Genomic DNA, 16,233 nt, shown 5'->3' with positions numbered 1-16,233 from the left:
GGCCGGATCCAGCTGTAGGGTTTCTCTTATATACTTGTGTTTGCTCTGGACTTCAGTTCCTTAGAGACTATCTCCTACCATCTGTCCCATTTGCAGGAACTCAGCTGCGCTGGACCCTCATACTCAGAGGGCCAAGCCAGAATATCACACACACACACACGTTTTAATGCTTAATTCCCTGTCCCCAGAGTTGCTTTCAGAGCGTGGACTTTCCAGGTGGCGCAATGGGTCAGTGCATCTAGTTGTTAACCAGAAAGTTGGTGGCTCGAGGCCACCCAGGGAAGGCTTGGGGCAAGATTCCTGCTTTGCAAGGGGTTAGGCTAGATGACCATTGAGATGCCTACCAACTCAACAATTCTATGACTTTATGGTAAAGGTAAAGGTAAAGGACCCCTGGATAGTTTAGTCCAGTCAAAGGTGACTGTGAGGTTGCGGTGCTCATCTCACTTTCAGGCCGAGGAAGCTGGCATTTGTCCACAGACAGCTTTCCAGGTCATGTGGCCAGCAGGACTAAGCCGCTTCTGGTGCAGTGGAACACTGTGACGAAAACCAGAGCGCACAGAAATGCTGTTTACCTTCCCACCGCAGCGGTACCTATTGATCTACTTTCACTAGTGTGCTTTCGAAGTGCTAGGTTGGCAGGAGCTGGGACAGAGCAACGGGAGCTCACCCTGAGCCCAAGAGGCTCCATGGTTTAGACCACAGCACCACCCACATCCCTATGACCGTATGATCCCAATGACTTTATGACCACAGTCTTTCTCCAGAGCCGGCACATTTAAATCTTTGAGCATACTTCTGAGTTTGCATTGGTGTGACATTGTTGTTTAGGAGCACATGGACATTCTTTTTCCAGGGTATAAATGTCTCTTGTGAAAGCAGGCTGAGAAGCCAGGCAGAGTTGCTGGTTATTGTTATTGTTGTTGTTGTTTCGGAGAAATGCTGTCTGCCCGAGTGACAAGCTGTTCTTCTCCATGTCCCTTTTCTCTCTCTAAGTTTCTTCTGCATCTTATAGATCAGCCTTTCTCAACCTGCGGGTCCCCAGATGTTGTTGGACTACAACTCCCATCTCCCCTAGCTAGCAAGGCCAGAGCTCAGGGATTATGGGAATTGTAGTCCAACAACATCTGGGGACCCACAGGTTGAGAACCGCGATGGCTCAGACTTGCCCATGTAGCTACCGATGGGCCATTGCGCAAGGTCCATTGCATGTGGTGATAATCCTGTTGCTTCTCTCAGAATCGGTTGTTGTGGAAGTGGGGGCTGGGGTTGGTTTATTTATTTACCTCCTTGCCTGTGATCTCTGTGGGCAGGTTCTGCTTGTGAGCCATGATGTCAAACCCATTCTGCGGGCGAAGGCCGTATCGGAAATGCGTCGTCGTGAGCCAGAGAGGCCTGCAGCTAATTGGCTATTCTGCTGCATGCAGCCAACATCGTTTGCAAATCAATCTCACGGATCCGGCAAATGACAAAACTGCCCTTGATAGTTTCTCATGTCCCTGTTTTTGAAACCGCCGTCTTCCCTTGTGTGCCGGTGGAAGGGAGAGGGCCTGGTCTTAAAAAACACACATTGAAAGACGGATTTAGAAATAGCAAGAATGGAGGGAGGGGCTGAGGGGACGGGCAGCAGGCTATCAGTATTCCTCATAGTTTAGCACAGCTAGCATTGGTACCAAGCGGCAAAGACAACTGTGCTTAGAGATGAAGCACAAAAGTCTGTGTGAATGAGCTCTCAACTGCTAAATCGGAACAAACATCCATCTTCAGAAAACCTGATTGACGTTTGTTTCAATTCAGTGGTGGAAACAGAGCGTTTTCCTGGGGACAATATAAAAACCACTTGGACCCGGGTCTAGAAGTCATGGACAAAATGGAGGAGAGGGTGAGTCATTAGTGACCATTTCCCAAACCATTCCTGAGCAGCCTCATTCAGGAGCTGCCACCCTCCTTGGTAAGCATCTGAGATCAGTTGCAGGGAGGGGTACAGATCCAGCTCCCCCCCAGGTGGTACCAGCCGGGCTCAGCAGCAAACGAGTCTCTTGGGAGCCCGAATGCCACCTGGCCCTGTTCAGTTTGTCTCGTTGCTTTAAGACCCTCACGCACGGATGCATGGATGTGTGGAAACGGCTCAGATTTATCACCTGCAGAAAGTGGGGGGGGGGTTGACTGGGAGGAAGAGCAAGGCGGAGAATATACGGAGTGCACCCCCCACTCCCTCGAATGAGTCTGCATTTTCCTGAAATGGCTTCAGCCGCTCTTGAGCTGCCTTCCTTCCCCCACTCATGGCCATAGAATCATTGGGATTGTGGCCTTTCTGCAGCCGGATCCTGTGCACGTTTACTCAGGAGTCGGCTCCACTGAGTTTGATCCCAAACAAATTATGCTCAGGAGCACCAGGCTCAGTGTGCAAATACTTTTGCAATACGATTGATGATTGATTGATTGCGTTCATATCCCACCATTCCTCCAAGGAACTCAAGGTGGCATAGGTCTTCTCCTCCCCATTTTATTCTGTGAGGTAGGTTAGAATGAGAGACTGTGGCTGATCCCCCATGGTCCCCCGTGAGCTTCAGGGCTGAGGGGGGATTTGAACCCTGTTCTCATGTTGCCTCCATCAGGACCTCTCAGGGTGGAGGCACATGAAGAAGGGCCTCAGAAGATGATCTCAGGGTCTTCATAGGTTCTTAAATGCTAGGTAAAGGTAAAGGGACCCCTGACCATTAGGTCCAGTCGTGGCCGACTCTGGGGTTGCGGCGCTCATCTCGCTTTATTGGCCAAGGGAGCCGGCGTGCAGCTTCCGGGTCATGTGGCCAGCAGGACTAAGCCGCTTCTGGCGAACCAGAGCAGCACACAGAAACGCCGTTTACCTTCCCGCCGGAGTGGTACCTATTTATCTACCGTATTTTTCGCCCTATAGGATGCACTTTTCCCACTCCAAAAATGAAGGGGAAATGTGTGTGTGTCCTATGGGGCGAATGCAGGCTTCAGGAAGCTATCCGCAAGCCGTGGGAGAGCTGCGCGACTTCACGCAGCTCTCCCACCTCTTGCAGAGAGCTGCCTGCACCCAGAAGCCTGGGGTGCGCTGAGCTCGGGCTTCCCCAGCCCCGCACCTGGGGGGAAAATATTTTTTTTTCTTTATTTCCCCTCCAAAAAACTAGGTGCGCCCTATGGGCCGGTGCGCCCTATGGGGCAAAAAATACGGTACTTGCACTGGCGTGCTTTCGAACTGCTAGGTTGGCAGGAGCAGGGACCGAGCAACGGGAGCTCACCCCGTCATGGGGATTCAAACCGCCAACCTTCTGATCGGCAAGTCCTAGGCTCTGTGGGTTAACCCACAGCGCCACCTGTGTCCCTTCTTAAATGCTAGCTGACACCATAACAGAATTCACTTAAAGCAGTATGGCTAATTTTTACTCATAATAGATGCATTGGAATTAGTTCACCCAACTTCATCATGTTAGTTGATGTTGTTGTATTGCATGCAGGTTCCTTTATTAACACAAAACACCACACCACACCAACACAACACAACACAACACAACACAACACAACACAACACAACACAGGGTTTTCTCACATATTATTCCTGTCCTCACAACAGAGAGACAGACCCAGTGTCTTAGCCCTGGATGAACAGCCTGGAGAACTTACTGATTAACCACAGTGGGGTCCTGGCCTTCCCCGCCTTTGAACAGTCATCATCACTCTGACTTCAAAGGCCTTTCAAGGCAGAGGAGCCTTGTTATCACTTGAAGGATCCTTTCCTGGAGGCAAAAGATGACTTTGATCAGCTCAGGGATGGCTCCCTGTTTGTCTATCCTTCAGTTGCTTTCAAAGCTCCCCCTGTTGATCCCTAATCTGGCCAGGTGCCCCCTGTGGAGAGGAGGTGCTGTGGGTTAATGGAGAGGGAGCAGCTCTCTGCAGGGGGTGGGTGTCCATATTTTAACCCCTGAGTCTCCAGTAAAGACAGGTGAGGGGAAAGGCAAAGGCTTTTCTCCCCTGAAACCCTGGAGAGCAGCTGCCAGTTACGAGTTAGCAGCACTGGGCTGGATGGTCAAGGACCTTGGCCTGGCGTAAGAAGGAAGCCTCCTCCGTTCCTGTGGAATTGACAGATGTAGCCGAGTCCAGGCATCCCAAGCAGGAGGAACCTTGGATCTTCTGGAAGGGTGCAGGGCAGAGTGCCTTTGAGGTCTCCCCTGTGCCTGCAGACCCATCCAAGACAGGCAATGTGAGGCAATGTGAGATGCTTTTCAACATCTACATGCAGCCTCTGGGAGAGATCATTAGGGGGTAGGGCTGGGTGTCCATCAATATGCGGGTGATACCCTCTCTACCTCTCTTTCAAATCAGAACCAGTGAAGGCGGTGAAGGTCCTGTGTGAGTGTCTGGAGGCAGTTGGAGGATGGATGGCGGCTAATGGATTGAGGTTGAATCATGACAAGACAGAAGTACTGTTTTGGGGGGACAGGAGGCAGGCAGGAGTAGAGGATTCCCTGGTCCTGAATGGGGTAACTGTGCCCCTGAAGGGCCAGGTGCACAGCCTGGGAGTCATTCTGGACTCACAGCTGTCCATGCAGGTGCAGGTCAATTCTGTGTCCATGGCAGCTGTTTATCAACTTGATCTGGTACGCAAGATGAGACCCTCCCTGCCTGCAGACTGTCTGCCAGAGTGGTGCATGCTCTAGTTATCTCTCGCTTGGACTACTGCAATGCGCTCTATGTGGGGCTACCTTTGAAGGTGACCCAGAAACTGCAACTAATCCAGAATGCGGAAGCTAGACTGGTGACTGGCGGTGGCTGCCGAGACCACATAACACTGGTCTTGAAAGACCTACACTGGCTCCCAGTACTTTTCCGAGCACAATTCAAAGTGTTGGTGCTTTAAAGCCCTAAATGGCCTTGGCCCAGTATACCTGAAGGAGGGTCTCCACCCCCATCGTTCTGCCCAGACACTGAGGTCCAGCTCCGAGGGCCTTCTGGCAGTTCCCTCCCTGCGAGAAGTGAGGTTGCAAGGAACCAGGCAGAGGGTCTTTTTGGTGCTGGCACCTGCCCTGTGAAACGCCCTCCCATCAGATGTCAAAGAGAAAAATAACTACCAAACTTTTTGAAGACATCTGAAGGCAGCCCTGTTTAGGGAAGCTTTTAATGTTTAATAGGTTATTGTATTTTAGTGTTCTGTTGGAAGCAGCCCAGAGGGGCTGGGGAAACCCAGCCAGATGGGCGGGGTATAAATAATAAATTATTCTTATTCTTATTCTTATTCTTATTCTTATTCTTATTCTTATTCTTATTCTTATTCTTATTCTTATTCCGGGGAAGAGTATATGAAAAGCCTTCTTGATCAAGCCAGTGGCCCATCTAGTCCACCATCCTGTTCTCACAGGGGCCAGCCAGGAGCCCTAATGGGAAACCTTTAGGCAGGACCTGAGCACAAGAGCCCTGTCTCCCCTCTTGTGACTTCAGCAACCGAGATTCAGAAGCATCTCTGCCTCCAACCGTTGGAGCACTCCTAGCTGGTAGCCACCAATAGCCCTTTCCTTCCCCGTGAATTTGCCCAATCCCCCTTTTAAAGCCATTGTGCGGCCTAGGACCCTCATACCTATGGGACCGCCTCTCCTGGTATGCCCCACGGAGGACCTTAAGGTCCACAAATGACAACATTTTGGAGGTCCCAAGTCGCAAGGTCTCAACTAGGGCCAGGGCCTTTTCAGTACTGGCCCCGACGTGGTGGAATGCTCTGTCACAAGAGACCAGGGCCCTGCGGGACTTGACATCTTTCCGCAGGGCCTGCAAGACAGAGCTGTTCCGCCTGGCCTTTGGTTTGGACTCAGTCTGACCCTGATGTTACCCTCCCCTTATGGTCTTGATTTATCAGCTACTTTAAAGTGAGGCTGCATTTTAAATTGCATTTTAACTTGTATTTTAAATTGGTCGTCCGCCCCCCCCCTTATGTTTTTATTGTACTTTTACTGGTGTTAGCTGCCCTGAGCCTGGCTCTGGCCAGGGAGGGCAGGGTATAAATAAAAATTATTATTATTATTATTATTATTATTATTATTATTATTATTTTATCTATGTTGGTGGCCATCACTGCCTCCTGTGGCAGGGAGTCCCACAGTTTAACCATGCTCTGGGTGAAGAAGGACTTCCTTTTATGAGTTTGGAATCTTCCAACATTCAGCTTCATTGGAGGTTCACAAGTTCTGGTGTTGGGCGTTGGGCAGTGCTGTAAACAAAATCTGCCCTTTTCCCCCTTATGGGGTATCCAGGAGCCCATATAGAGTCCTTACGTAGGTTCCCTATTGGTAGGAGAAAATAACAGAGGCCAACCAGAGAATATTGAGAAGCAAAGCAGCTAGTAAGCCTGATCTTTATCGATCTGTTGCAACAGGGTCCTCGCTCACCACACGCAGGAGGGAGGAGGAACCTAGAACAATGGCGCACAAGGCCTTATATAGACATTTTAAATTCCCTGCCCTGGAGCTCAAGACCACCCCTCCATACATCATACATACATCACAGAAGAGGTGTTGAAATAAAAAAATTCCTTCCTGTAGCACCTTAAAGACCAACTAAGTTAGTTCTTGGTATAAGCTTTCGTGTGCATGCACACTTCTTCAGATACACACAGATTCTGTGTATCTGAAGAAGTGTGCATGCACACGAAAGCTTATACCAAGAACTAACTTAGTTGGTCTTTAAGGTGCTACAGGAAGGAATTTTTTTATTTCGACTATGGCAGACCAACACGGCTACCCATCTGTAACTGGAACCATAGAAGAGGTGTTGTTTTTCCTGTCTGCCAGGTTATCTGATTGCCTTTCCTGATAGCCTTTCCTGATAGTCTGTCACCCATTAAAATGCTGATTACTCAACTCCTGAGACAAGGGGAAGGCTCCCTGACCCCCTCCCTCCTTGCAGAGTTGGTCAGTTTGGGAATCAAAAATGGCTTCAGGTCGGTCTTCCTGTACTGATCTATGTATGTGCTTGGTTGGTACACTTATGAACATTATTGTTGTTGTTTAGTCGTGTCCGACTCTTCGTGACCCCCTGGACCAGAGCACACCAGGCCCTCCTGTCTTCCACTGTCTCCTGCAGTTTGGTCAAACTCATGTTGGTAGCTTCGAGAACACTGTCCCACCATCTCGTCCTCCGTCGTCCCCTTCTCCTTGTGCCCTCCATCTTTCCCAACATCAGGGTCCTTTCCAGGGAGTCTTCCCTTCTCATGAGGTGGCCAAAGTCTTGGAGCCTCAGCTTCAGGATCTGTCCTTCCAGTGAGCACTCAGGGTTGATTTCCTTCAGAATGGAGAGGTTTGATCTTCTTGCAGTCCATGGGACTCTCAAGAGTCTCCTCCAGCACCACAATTCAAAAGCATCAATTCTTTGGCGGTCAGCCTTCTTTATGGTCCAGCTCTCACTTCCATACATCACTACTGGGAAAACCATAGCTTTAACTATACGGACCTTTGTCGGCAAGATGAAGTCTCTGCTTTTTACGAACATTATCATATATCTAAGACCTCAAATTTCACAGCAGCAAAAGCCAAGCACCCCTATTTTTTCTCTTCTATTATCAGGAGGGAGAAAACATGTTCACTCTCCACTTTCTCTATAAAAGGTAAAGGTAAAGGTACCCCTGCCCGTACGGGCCAGTCTTGACAGACTCTAGGGTTGTGCGCTCATCTCACTCTAGAGGCTGGGAGCCAGCGCTGTCCGTAGACACTTCCGGGTCACGTGGCCAGAGTGACAAGCTGCATCTGGCGAGCCAGCACAGCACACGGAACGCCGTTTACCTTCCCGCTGGTAAGCGGTCCCTATTTATCTACTTGCACCTGGGGGTGCTTTCGAACTGCTAGGTTGGCAGGCGCTGGGACCGAACGACGGGAGCTCACCCTGCTGCGGGGATTCGAACCGCCGACCATGCGATCGGCAAGTCCTAGGCTCTGTGGTTTTACCCACAGCGCCACCCGTGCCCCACTTTCTCTATGCCTTGCATAATTTTACAAACTTCTATCTTTACCTTTACTCTAAATCAGAAAGTCTCCCCAATGCTGCAAGCTGCCTGCTTGGTTCTTCTTCCCCTTCTTGGAACATACCATTGCCCTTGTGTGGCTTAGCTTCAGTTTCCCCATTGCTCTTCTCCTGGCTAACTTTGCTGGCCTTCTTCGTCCCCCTTTGCTCCTCACAGAGGCTGTCAATCCTGGACAGGTGGTCCGGAACAGAGGAAGGGGGGCTGGCCCTTGGGATTTGGCCTTGTTTACTCCATTCAAAGCTCCCCCCCTTTTTTTTGCCTTGTGTCACCATCTGCTTCCTCTCACAAACAGAACTGTTGCCCTACCAGCCAGTACAGGCAGCCGGCCAGCTTGGCCACTGCTGCCTACGGTCGTTGGAGCCTCACTAATTTAGCGTCATTCCACCAAGTGCCTGGGCTGCCTCTTGTCAGATCAGGAATGCCCCTATGATCACAGGGCACCCTCAGAGATTTAGCTGAAACCATTTAGCTTCTACTTACAAGTGGGTGTGTGCCTCAGACACCGTCTTTGTGCTTTTCTGCAGGACATACCACCAATTACAGTGTTAGATCGCCGGCAAAAAGCGCCCTTGTTTTTATATTAAAATTGCACCCCTACGGATTGCTTTCTTTGGTTATTAAAGTTAGCTTTACTTACTGCTCAATGTGCATTGGGGTGGGCACAGATTTCTCAGCATGGAGCGGGAAGAGGCGAGCGATAAGAGGCAACTCCAGCCCAGCGGAGGCGGGCACAAACCGTGTAATTAACAGTTGAAGCTCTTGGGGGAAATAATGTAAAAACAGGTGAGTGAAAACAAGCCCTTTGCATCCCAGATGAGGAGATGGGGAACGGCAGGCCAGATACTGAGCTCTCCCTCCCCAATGCCCCCCCACACACACCACAAGCAACTTTAGCTGGTGGGCAGGACTGTCTGCCTGTCATTCTCCATGACATAAGGGACAGATCCACGCATTTAGAGCACATGGCTTTCCCCAAAGAATTCTGGGAACTGTAGTTTAGCATAAAGGTAAAGGGACCCCTGACCATTAGGTCCAGTCGTGGCCGACTCTGGGGTTGCGGTGCTCATCTCGCTTTATTGGCCGAGGGAGCCGGCGTACAGCTTCCGAGTCATGTGGCCAGCAGGACTAAGCCGCTTCTGGCAAACCAGAGCAGCGCACGGAAACGCCGTTTACCTTCCCGCGGGAGCAGTACCTATTTATCTACTTGCAATCTGATGCGCTTTCGAACTGCTAGGTTGGCAGGAGCAGGGACCGAGTAACGGGAGCTCACCCCTTACTCGCTCCCTTCTCCTGCCAGTGAGGGAAGCGCCAGAAGGTCCTTGGCGCTGGACCTCAGTGTCTGGGCAGAATGATGGGGGTGGAGAAGCTTCTTCAGGTCTACTGGGCCGAGGCCGTTTTGGGCTTTAAAGGTCAGCACCAACACTTTGAATTGTGCTCAGAAATGTACTGGGAGCCAACGTAGGTCTTTCAAGACCGGTGTTATGTGGTCTTGGCGGCCGCTCCCAGTCCCCAGTCTAGCTGCCGCATTCTGGATTAGTTGCAGTTTCCAGGTCACCTTCAAAGGTAGCCCCACGTAGAACGCATTGCAGTAGTCCAAGCGGGAGATAACCAAAGCATGCACCACTCTGGCGAGACAGTCCGCAGGCAGGGAGGGTCTCATCTTGCATACCAGATGGAGCTGGTAGACAGCTGCCATGGACACAGAATTGACCTGTGCCTCCATGGACAGCTGTGAGTCCAGAATGACTCCCAGGCTGCGCACCTGGTCCTTCAGGGGCACAGTTACCTCATTCAGGACCAGGGAGTCCTCCACACCATCCTACCCCCTGACCCCCAAGAACAGTACTTATGACTTGTCAGAATATGGGTCAAGCAAAAGTGTGGATGAGAGTCTCTGACCTGGAGGAGAGGCAGCACACTTTTGCGCTCAGTCTGGAGACAGGAACTTCTGTCCCTAAAGTATAATATCTGAGCTTCTTCTTTTTTAAAAAATCTCTATGGCATGAGATTTGTCCCCAACCCTGTGTGGCTTTATCTTTTGCCGAATGGCCTTTGGGAAGATTCCCCTCAGCCTTCCTTCCTTGCTTACATCTCCTCCTAACCCCTTTAGATCTAGTGAGCAGTTGCTCTCTCTGTTCTCGCCAAATGTTACCAGGGAGACCTTGAGCTGAAGCCTCTTCCTTAACAACCCATGTTGCCTCCAGCAACCATCTCTGCCTTGGTCTCCAGCATCCTTCCACCCCTCCAGCATCACCATCACCTGCTCTCCCCTCGCAGGGGGGAGTGCTTTTCTTTCCCTTGTTGCGACGGCAACTCCCTTTCACCCCTGAAAAAAAAAATCCCTTTTGTCTTCCCCTTCGTCTTCCCCAAATTTGAAGCTGGAGAAATTACATGGGATCATAGAATTGTGGAGTTGGAAGGACTCCTCCAAGGGCCCATCTGGTCCAAGGCAGGAATCGCAGCTAAAGAATCATATCTTCCCTAAACTCTGCTGCTCTCTAAAACCTTTTGCCTCAGAAGATTCAGTGGTGACTAGACAGACCTTATTTGGCCACTGAGACCAGCCTGTCTGGATGGGTTCCCCTCCCTCATCCCATTCTTCCTTTCTCCAGAGGGTTTGCCTGCTCTCTGTCCCTTGTGCCATCAGCCAACACGTAAGGAAGCATCACATTCTTGCTAAGGATGGACTAGAACAGTCTTCCCCAGGCACAGGCAAACTCCGGCCCTCCAGGTGACCACTGGTCCTGTTAGCTAGGGATGATGGGAATTGTAGTCCCAAACATCGTTCTACCCGGACACTGAGGTCCAGTACCAAGGGCCTTCTGGCGGTTCCCTCACTGCGAGAAGTCAAGTTACAGGGAACCAGGCAGAGGGCCTTCTCGGTGGTGGTACCCACCCTGTGGAACGCCCTCCCACCAGATGTCAAAGAGAACAACAACCACCAGACTTTTAGAAGACATTTGAAGGCAGCCCTGTTTAGGGAAGCTTTTAATGTTTGATGCATTACGGTATTTTAATATTTTGTTGGAAGCCGCCCAGAGTGGCTGGGGAAGCCCAGCCAGATGGGCAGGGAATGAATGAATGAATGAATGAATGAATGAATATATATAATAATAATTTGGAGGGCTGGAGTTTGTCTATGACTGGTCTTCCCCAACCTGGAGCCCTCCAGATGTTGCTAGACTTCTGTCCCAGCCAAGAAGGAGGTCACTGGGCTGGCAAAAGTTGGCACGTGAGCTCATTGTTTCCTGATCTGGCGAGCACATGTGTCCACCCTATAACACTTGGCTAAATTGTGTATTGACTCAACAGGCATCTAGTCTGCCACTGTGAGAATGGGATGCTGGACTGGATGGGCCCATGACCTGAAGGCTCAGGTGTTCTGATGAGGGCTCTTTGCCCCCAGAATTTCTTCTCTAGCTCTTAATATTAAACACTGAATGATGTGTTTCAGGGGGTTGGACTAGATGACCCTCGGGGTCCCTTCCAACTCTACAGTTCTATGATTCTTTGTGCCTTCAGCCTTTGTGGGCCAGGTGCCCAAAGCCAGCTGCTTGGGAGGGGCAGACGCTGAAGGTCTTGGTACTTGCGAAAGCAAACTCATGCCCATGAGATTATAACGTGCTGAACGCACCTGCACAGAGCCCCACTTAACGTTCCAAGCCAGAGAAAAGATTCTGGGATCTGCGGCTCTCTTTGGTCAATAGGCAGCACAGCTGAACACGACAAGCTGGGCAAACGAGCCAGCCAAATTGTGAGCTTCTGTGCCAAACCTTTTACTCTTGGTGATGAAAGGCCCGTTGATTGCTCTGAAACTGAGTGAGTTTTTTAAATGGGCATGGGGCTTACAAAACTATCCTGAGCTTGGGATGAACGGGGAAGTGGGAGGGCAGGATGTCTTGCGCATCGCACCATTTGCCCGTTGGTGCCCATCTGGCACCAAAGCAGACTCCAGAGTGGTGGTGAGCCCAATTGTGGCACCATCATCATGGGTGTGCCAACACCGCAGGCCAGGAGAAGACTTGGACGTTGTGAAAAACTCACAAACACCAAGGTGATTCTGAGCAGAGCTGCGGAGGGTTTTCTCCCTGCTGCTTCTAAGAAATACGGCACAGTTACTCAAACCACAGGGTTTTCCCACTGCTGCTCTCGACCTGAGCATGCCATACTTCACTTAAACAGTTAACGTATGTCTAAGAGCAATTTTTGCCAGTGCCTTATGAGTGACTAATCTGCATTTATTTATTTTTAAGCAAAGCAGGTCTTCTCTGGCGGCTTCGTAGCAAAGCCAGAAGCGGCGATGCTCTAGGGAGGGCCTCAGGCTGACCCAGGAAGGCTGGAATTGAGGCCAGATGCAAAATCTGTGTCAGGCACCTAACTCAGTGCAGCCAGCAGCCCCTAAATAATACCCTTTAGCCGTGATAGGACCTTACTGCCTCTAGATTAACTCTTTTTGCTTCAGGTATGCCCCACTAGGATCCGGAAAGTTTCTTTCGCACTGCACGGGGCATCCTTGGGCAACTAGCTGCCCTACAGATGTTTCCCACCAGCTGTGCTTTCTTGGACTACAGCTGCCATCAAACCTATGAGGTGCAAGAGCATGTGACTGTTTCACATGTTTTCAAGTGTGCTCTATTTTATTCTTAATCGCATTGTTTTATTGCTTCGGTATTTTAATAAATAAAGGAAGTACAGTAGTGAGGACTTGCAACTTTAGTAGCTGTCTGATCTATGCCTAAGTCTTTACTTGCAGCAGTCCTGGGTTTTTATTTGGGGGAGGAGGAGATGCATCGAACCCTGAGCTTGTGAAATGGCTAGAGAGAGGCAGTGTGGTGTAGTGGTTAGAGTGTCGGACTAGCACCTGGCAGAGACTAAGGTTCAAATCCCCTCACTCAGCCATGAAGCTCACTGGGGTGACCTTAGGGGGCATAATAATAATAATAATAATAATAATAATAATAATAATAATAATAATTTTTTTTTAAAAAAAAAATATTATTTATACTCCACCCATCTGGCTGGGTTTCCCCAGCCACTCTGGGCAGCTTCCAGCAGAATATTAAAATACAATTATGCATTGGGTGGATATTCCTGTTCCTCCTTCTCAGTCTATGCATTTCTAAACAAAAAAAAATTTGGAGAAGTGTCAAACTAAAAGACAATTATGTTCTAGGTAGTAGTATTATGTAAAAGTGGGGTAACAGTTGCTGGACACTTTCTAGTCTGACTGCCCCACAAAGGAATCAGAATGAGTGGTCAATAAATAGCCAATGCCATCTAACATCCCGGCCAGAAAATCAGGATGAATGCTCAAAAAGCATTGCCCTAACCCAGGGCCGGATTTCGGTTTGATGAGGTCCTCAGCTACTGAAGGTAACGGGGCCCTTTCTATGTCCAGCTGTCCTTTGTCATCAACAAATGGTCACTGTTTTTTGTGTGGAATATATGCTATATGGTCACTGATGGACCTAATAGGCATCTCAAGCCATTTGCACATGTTGCCCTGCAGAATGTAGGCACCCTGTATATAGAAAAGAGCAAACCAGTGATATTTTAGGGAGCAGGCGAGCAGGCGGGGCCCATGACTTACATCATAGGAGTCTACACAACACAAAACACTGTACCTGTATGTAGGCTTGGTTTTTTATCTTCTATTTTGAAAATGTACATCCTGGGTTTTTCCCTTTAATTTTTTTGGGGGGGCCACCTAAGCTATAGCTTGTTTAGCTTATACGTAAATCCAGCACTGCCCTAAATTGTGACGTTCTTGTTTTGTTTTTAAATGAATAAGGTTGCCAACTGCATTAGCTGCCCATCTACTACTGAGCCAGGTTCAACAATGAAGGTTCAGGATCCAACTAATGGACCACCTGAGCCTTTATATCCCAGCTTGATCACTTAGATCACCTGCAGGAGTGTTGTTGGTGAGGCTTGTTTGACGACAACAACAACAAGAGAGAAAGTCTTTAGTACCATCAGCCTAGTCCTGTGGAACTCTCTGCCAATAGAGATTCTGCAGACTCCTTCTGCACCAACCTTTAAATCCTGCTGGAAACTTTTCTATTTTGTCAAGCTTATGCAGGCAGCAGTGGTGTAATGGTTAGAGTGTCAGGCTATCATCTGGGGGACCAGGGTTCAAATCCTCACTCTGCCATGAAGCTCACTGGGGTGGCATTGGGTGCCAGTTGCTGCCTCCCAGCCTAACCTACCTCCCAGGATTGTTGCGCAGATTAAATGAAGGAGTGGGTGGAACCACGAAACCACTTCGAGCTCCTTCGAGGAAAAGGTGGGGTGAAAATGCAGTCAATAAAATTCAGTAATAGTGGCCTTGAAGAAATGGAGGCAGTGAGAGATTTTACTTTCTTGGGCTCCATGATCACTACAGATGGTGACAGCAGCCACAAAATTAAAAGACGCCTGCTCCTTGGGAGAAAGGCAATGGCAAACCTAGACAGCATCTTAAAAAGCAGAGACATCACCTTACCAACAAAGGTCCGTATAGTAAAAGCCATGGTCTTCCCAGTAGTGATGTATGGAAGTGAGAGCTGGACCATAAAGAAGGCTGATCGCCAAAGAATTGATGCTTTTGAATTATGGTGCTGGAGGAGACTCTTGAGAGTCCCATAGACTGCAAGAAGATCAAACGTATCCATTCTTAAGGAAATCAGCCCTGAGTGCTCACTGGAAGGACAGATCCTGAAGCTGAGGCTCCAATACTTTGGCCACCTCATGAGCAGAGAAGACCCCCTGGAAAAGACCCTGATGTTAGGAAAGATGGAGGGCACAAGGAGAAGGGGACGACAGAGGACGAGATGGTGGGACAGTGTTCTCGAAGCTACCAGCATGAGTTTGACCAAACTGCGGGAGGCAGTGGAAGACAAGAGTGCCTGGCGTGCTCTGGTCCAGGGGGTCACGAAGAGGCGGACACGACTAAACAACTAAACAACAACAACAACAATAGTGGCCTTGGCCTTGAAGATACAACAAACCCAGAAGCTAAGAGAACAACTACAAGTCACAGAATCACATTTAATAGGAATGAATAAAATGTATAAGGAATGCCTAGGGATGGTCCACAAACTAACAATGAAAAGTGAAGAAATTCAGTGAAGCGGCATGCCCATATAATATGTTATAGGAAGAAGAATATTGAAAACCCAAATGCATTTTAACTCATATAAGTCTTCGTCAGCGGCCAAAAATGCGTCAATAATACCACCAGCTCCATCAAACTGCTTAGAAGTCGATACACACAGGAATACAAATGAAATCCATATCGTTTCGGCTTTTGCAGGGCCTGAAAAATGGAATTAAAATTTATGTTTATACTTGGAACACCCAAAACGATGGCCCTCGGATAAAAGCAATGCAATGTACAACCCAGTCAATGCCATAGGAGAATCTGATTGCAAGTTATCACTGGGAAAGGGCCATTCGGCCACAGCTGGCGGTCAAGACCTTAACAACAACAATAGTGAAAACCAGGGAGCTGCAACCCCATTAATATACAGTACGTGAAATCATTTTGAGTGTCTGCGCATGCGCAAGCGGTGAAACCCGGAAGTAACGCACTCCATTACTTCCGGGTTGCCGAGGAGCGCAACTCGAATGCGCTCAACTTGAAGCATATTTAACCCGAGGTATGACTGTATATAATATATACAGTGGTACCTCTGGATACGAACGGGATCCGTTCCGGAGCCCCGTTCGCATCCAGAAGCAAACGTAACTAGTGACAGCACGTCTGTGCACACTCGCACCGCTTTTCGCCGCTTCTGCGCATGCACGTGACATCATTTTGAGCATCTGCGCATGCGCAAGCGGCGGAACCCAGAAATAACTCGCTCTGTTACTTCCGGGTTGCTGCGGAGCACAACTCGAACATGCTCAACATGAAGCATATTCAACCCGAGGTATGACTGTATTGAAACAAAGAGAGAGGCTAAGGAAATGATACTTTGGTCTCATTTCCCAAGCAACCCCCCCCCCCAACCTGGGGTTATTGAAGAAACCTGCTCTCAAGTAAACCTTACCAATGTCACACATTTCAAAACCTGCCACCCAAAACGCAAACGTGGAGCTAGAATGACTTTGCAAAATCTACTTGCTCGTGATTCGAGGGAGGGGTTGTCTGGCTTCCGGAGCACCAGGCTGGGGAGGCCAGCACCTTCCTTCTCCCCTCTTCAGCCTGCCATCTTCTT

The 16,233-nt window shown here is 49.3% G+C and overlaps 1 protein-coding gene and 1 long non-coding RNA gene across 11 annotated transcripts in view; one reads left to right on the top strand and one right to left on the bottom strand.

The window, feature by feature from the left end:
- LOC308486511 overlaps positions 1–4,994 on the bottom strand; it is a 297,032-nt gene extending 292,038 nt beyond the window's left edge. Inside the window, exon 1 of the long non-coding RNA XR_013991111.1 lies at positions 4,914–4,994. This is a non-coding gene — a long non-coding RNA (uncharacterized lncRNA). The remainder of the gene's footprint in view (positions 1–4,913) is intronic.
- SHANK3 (SH3 and multiple ankyrin repeat domains 3) overlaps positions 1–16,233 on the top strand; it is a 447,259-nt gene that overhangs the window by 245,392 nt on the left and 185,634 nt on the right. The window lies entirely within an intron of this gene.

This window comes from Podarcis pityusensis, assembly GCF_964106645.2.
Source record: "Podarcis pityusensis genome assembly, chromosome: 10".
NCBI lineage: Eukaryota > Metazoa > Chordata > Lepidosauria > Squamata > Lacertidae > Podarcis > Podarcis pityusensis.
The sequence above is the reverse complement of the archived record's forward strand: the minus strand, read 5'-3'. Positions and strand labels throughout refer to the sequence as shown.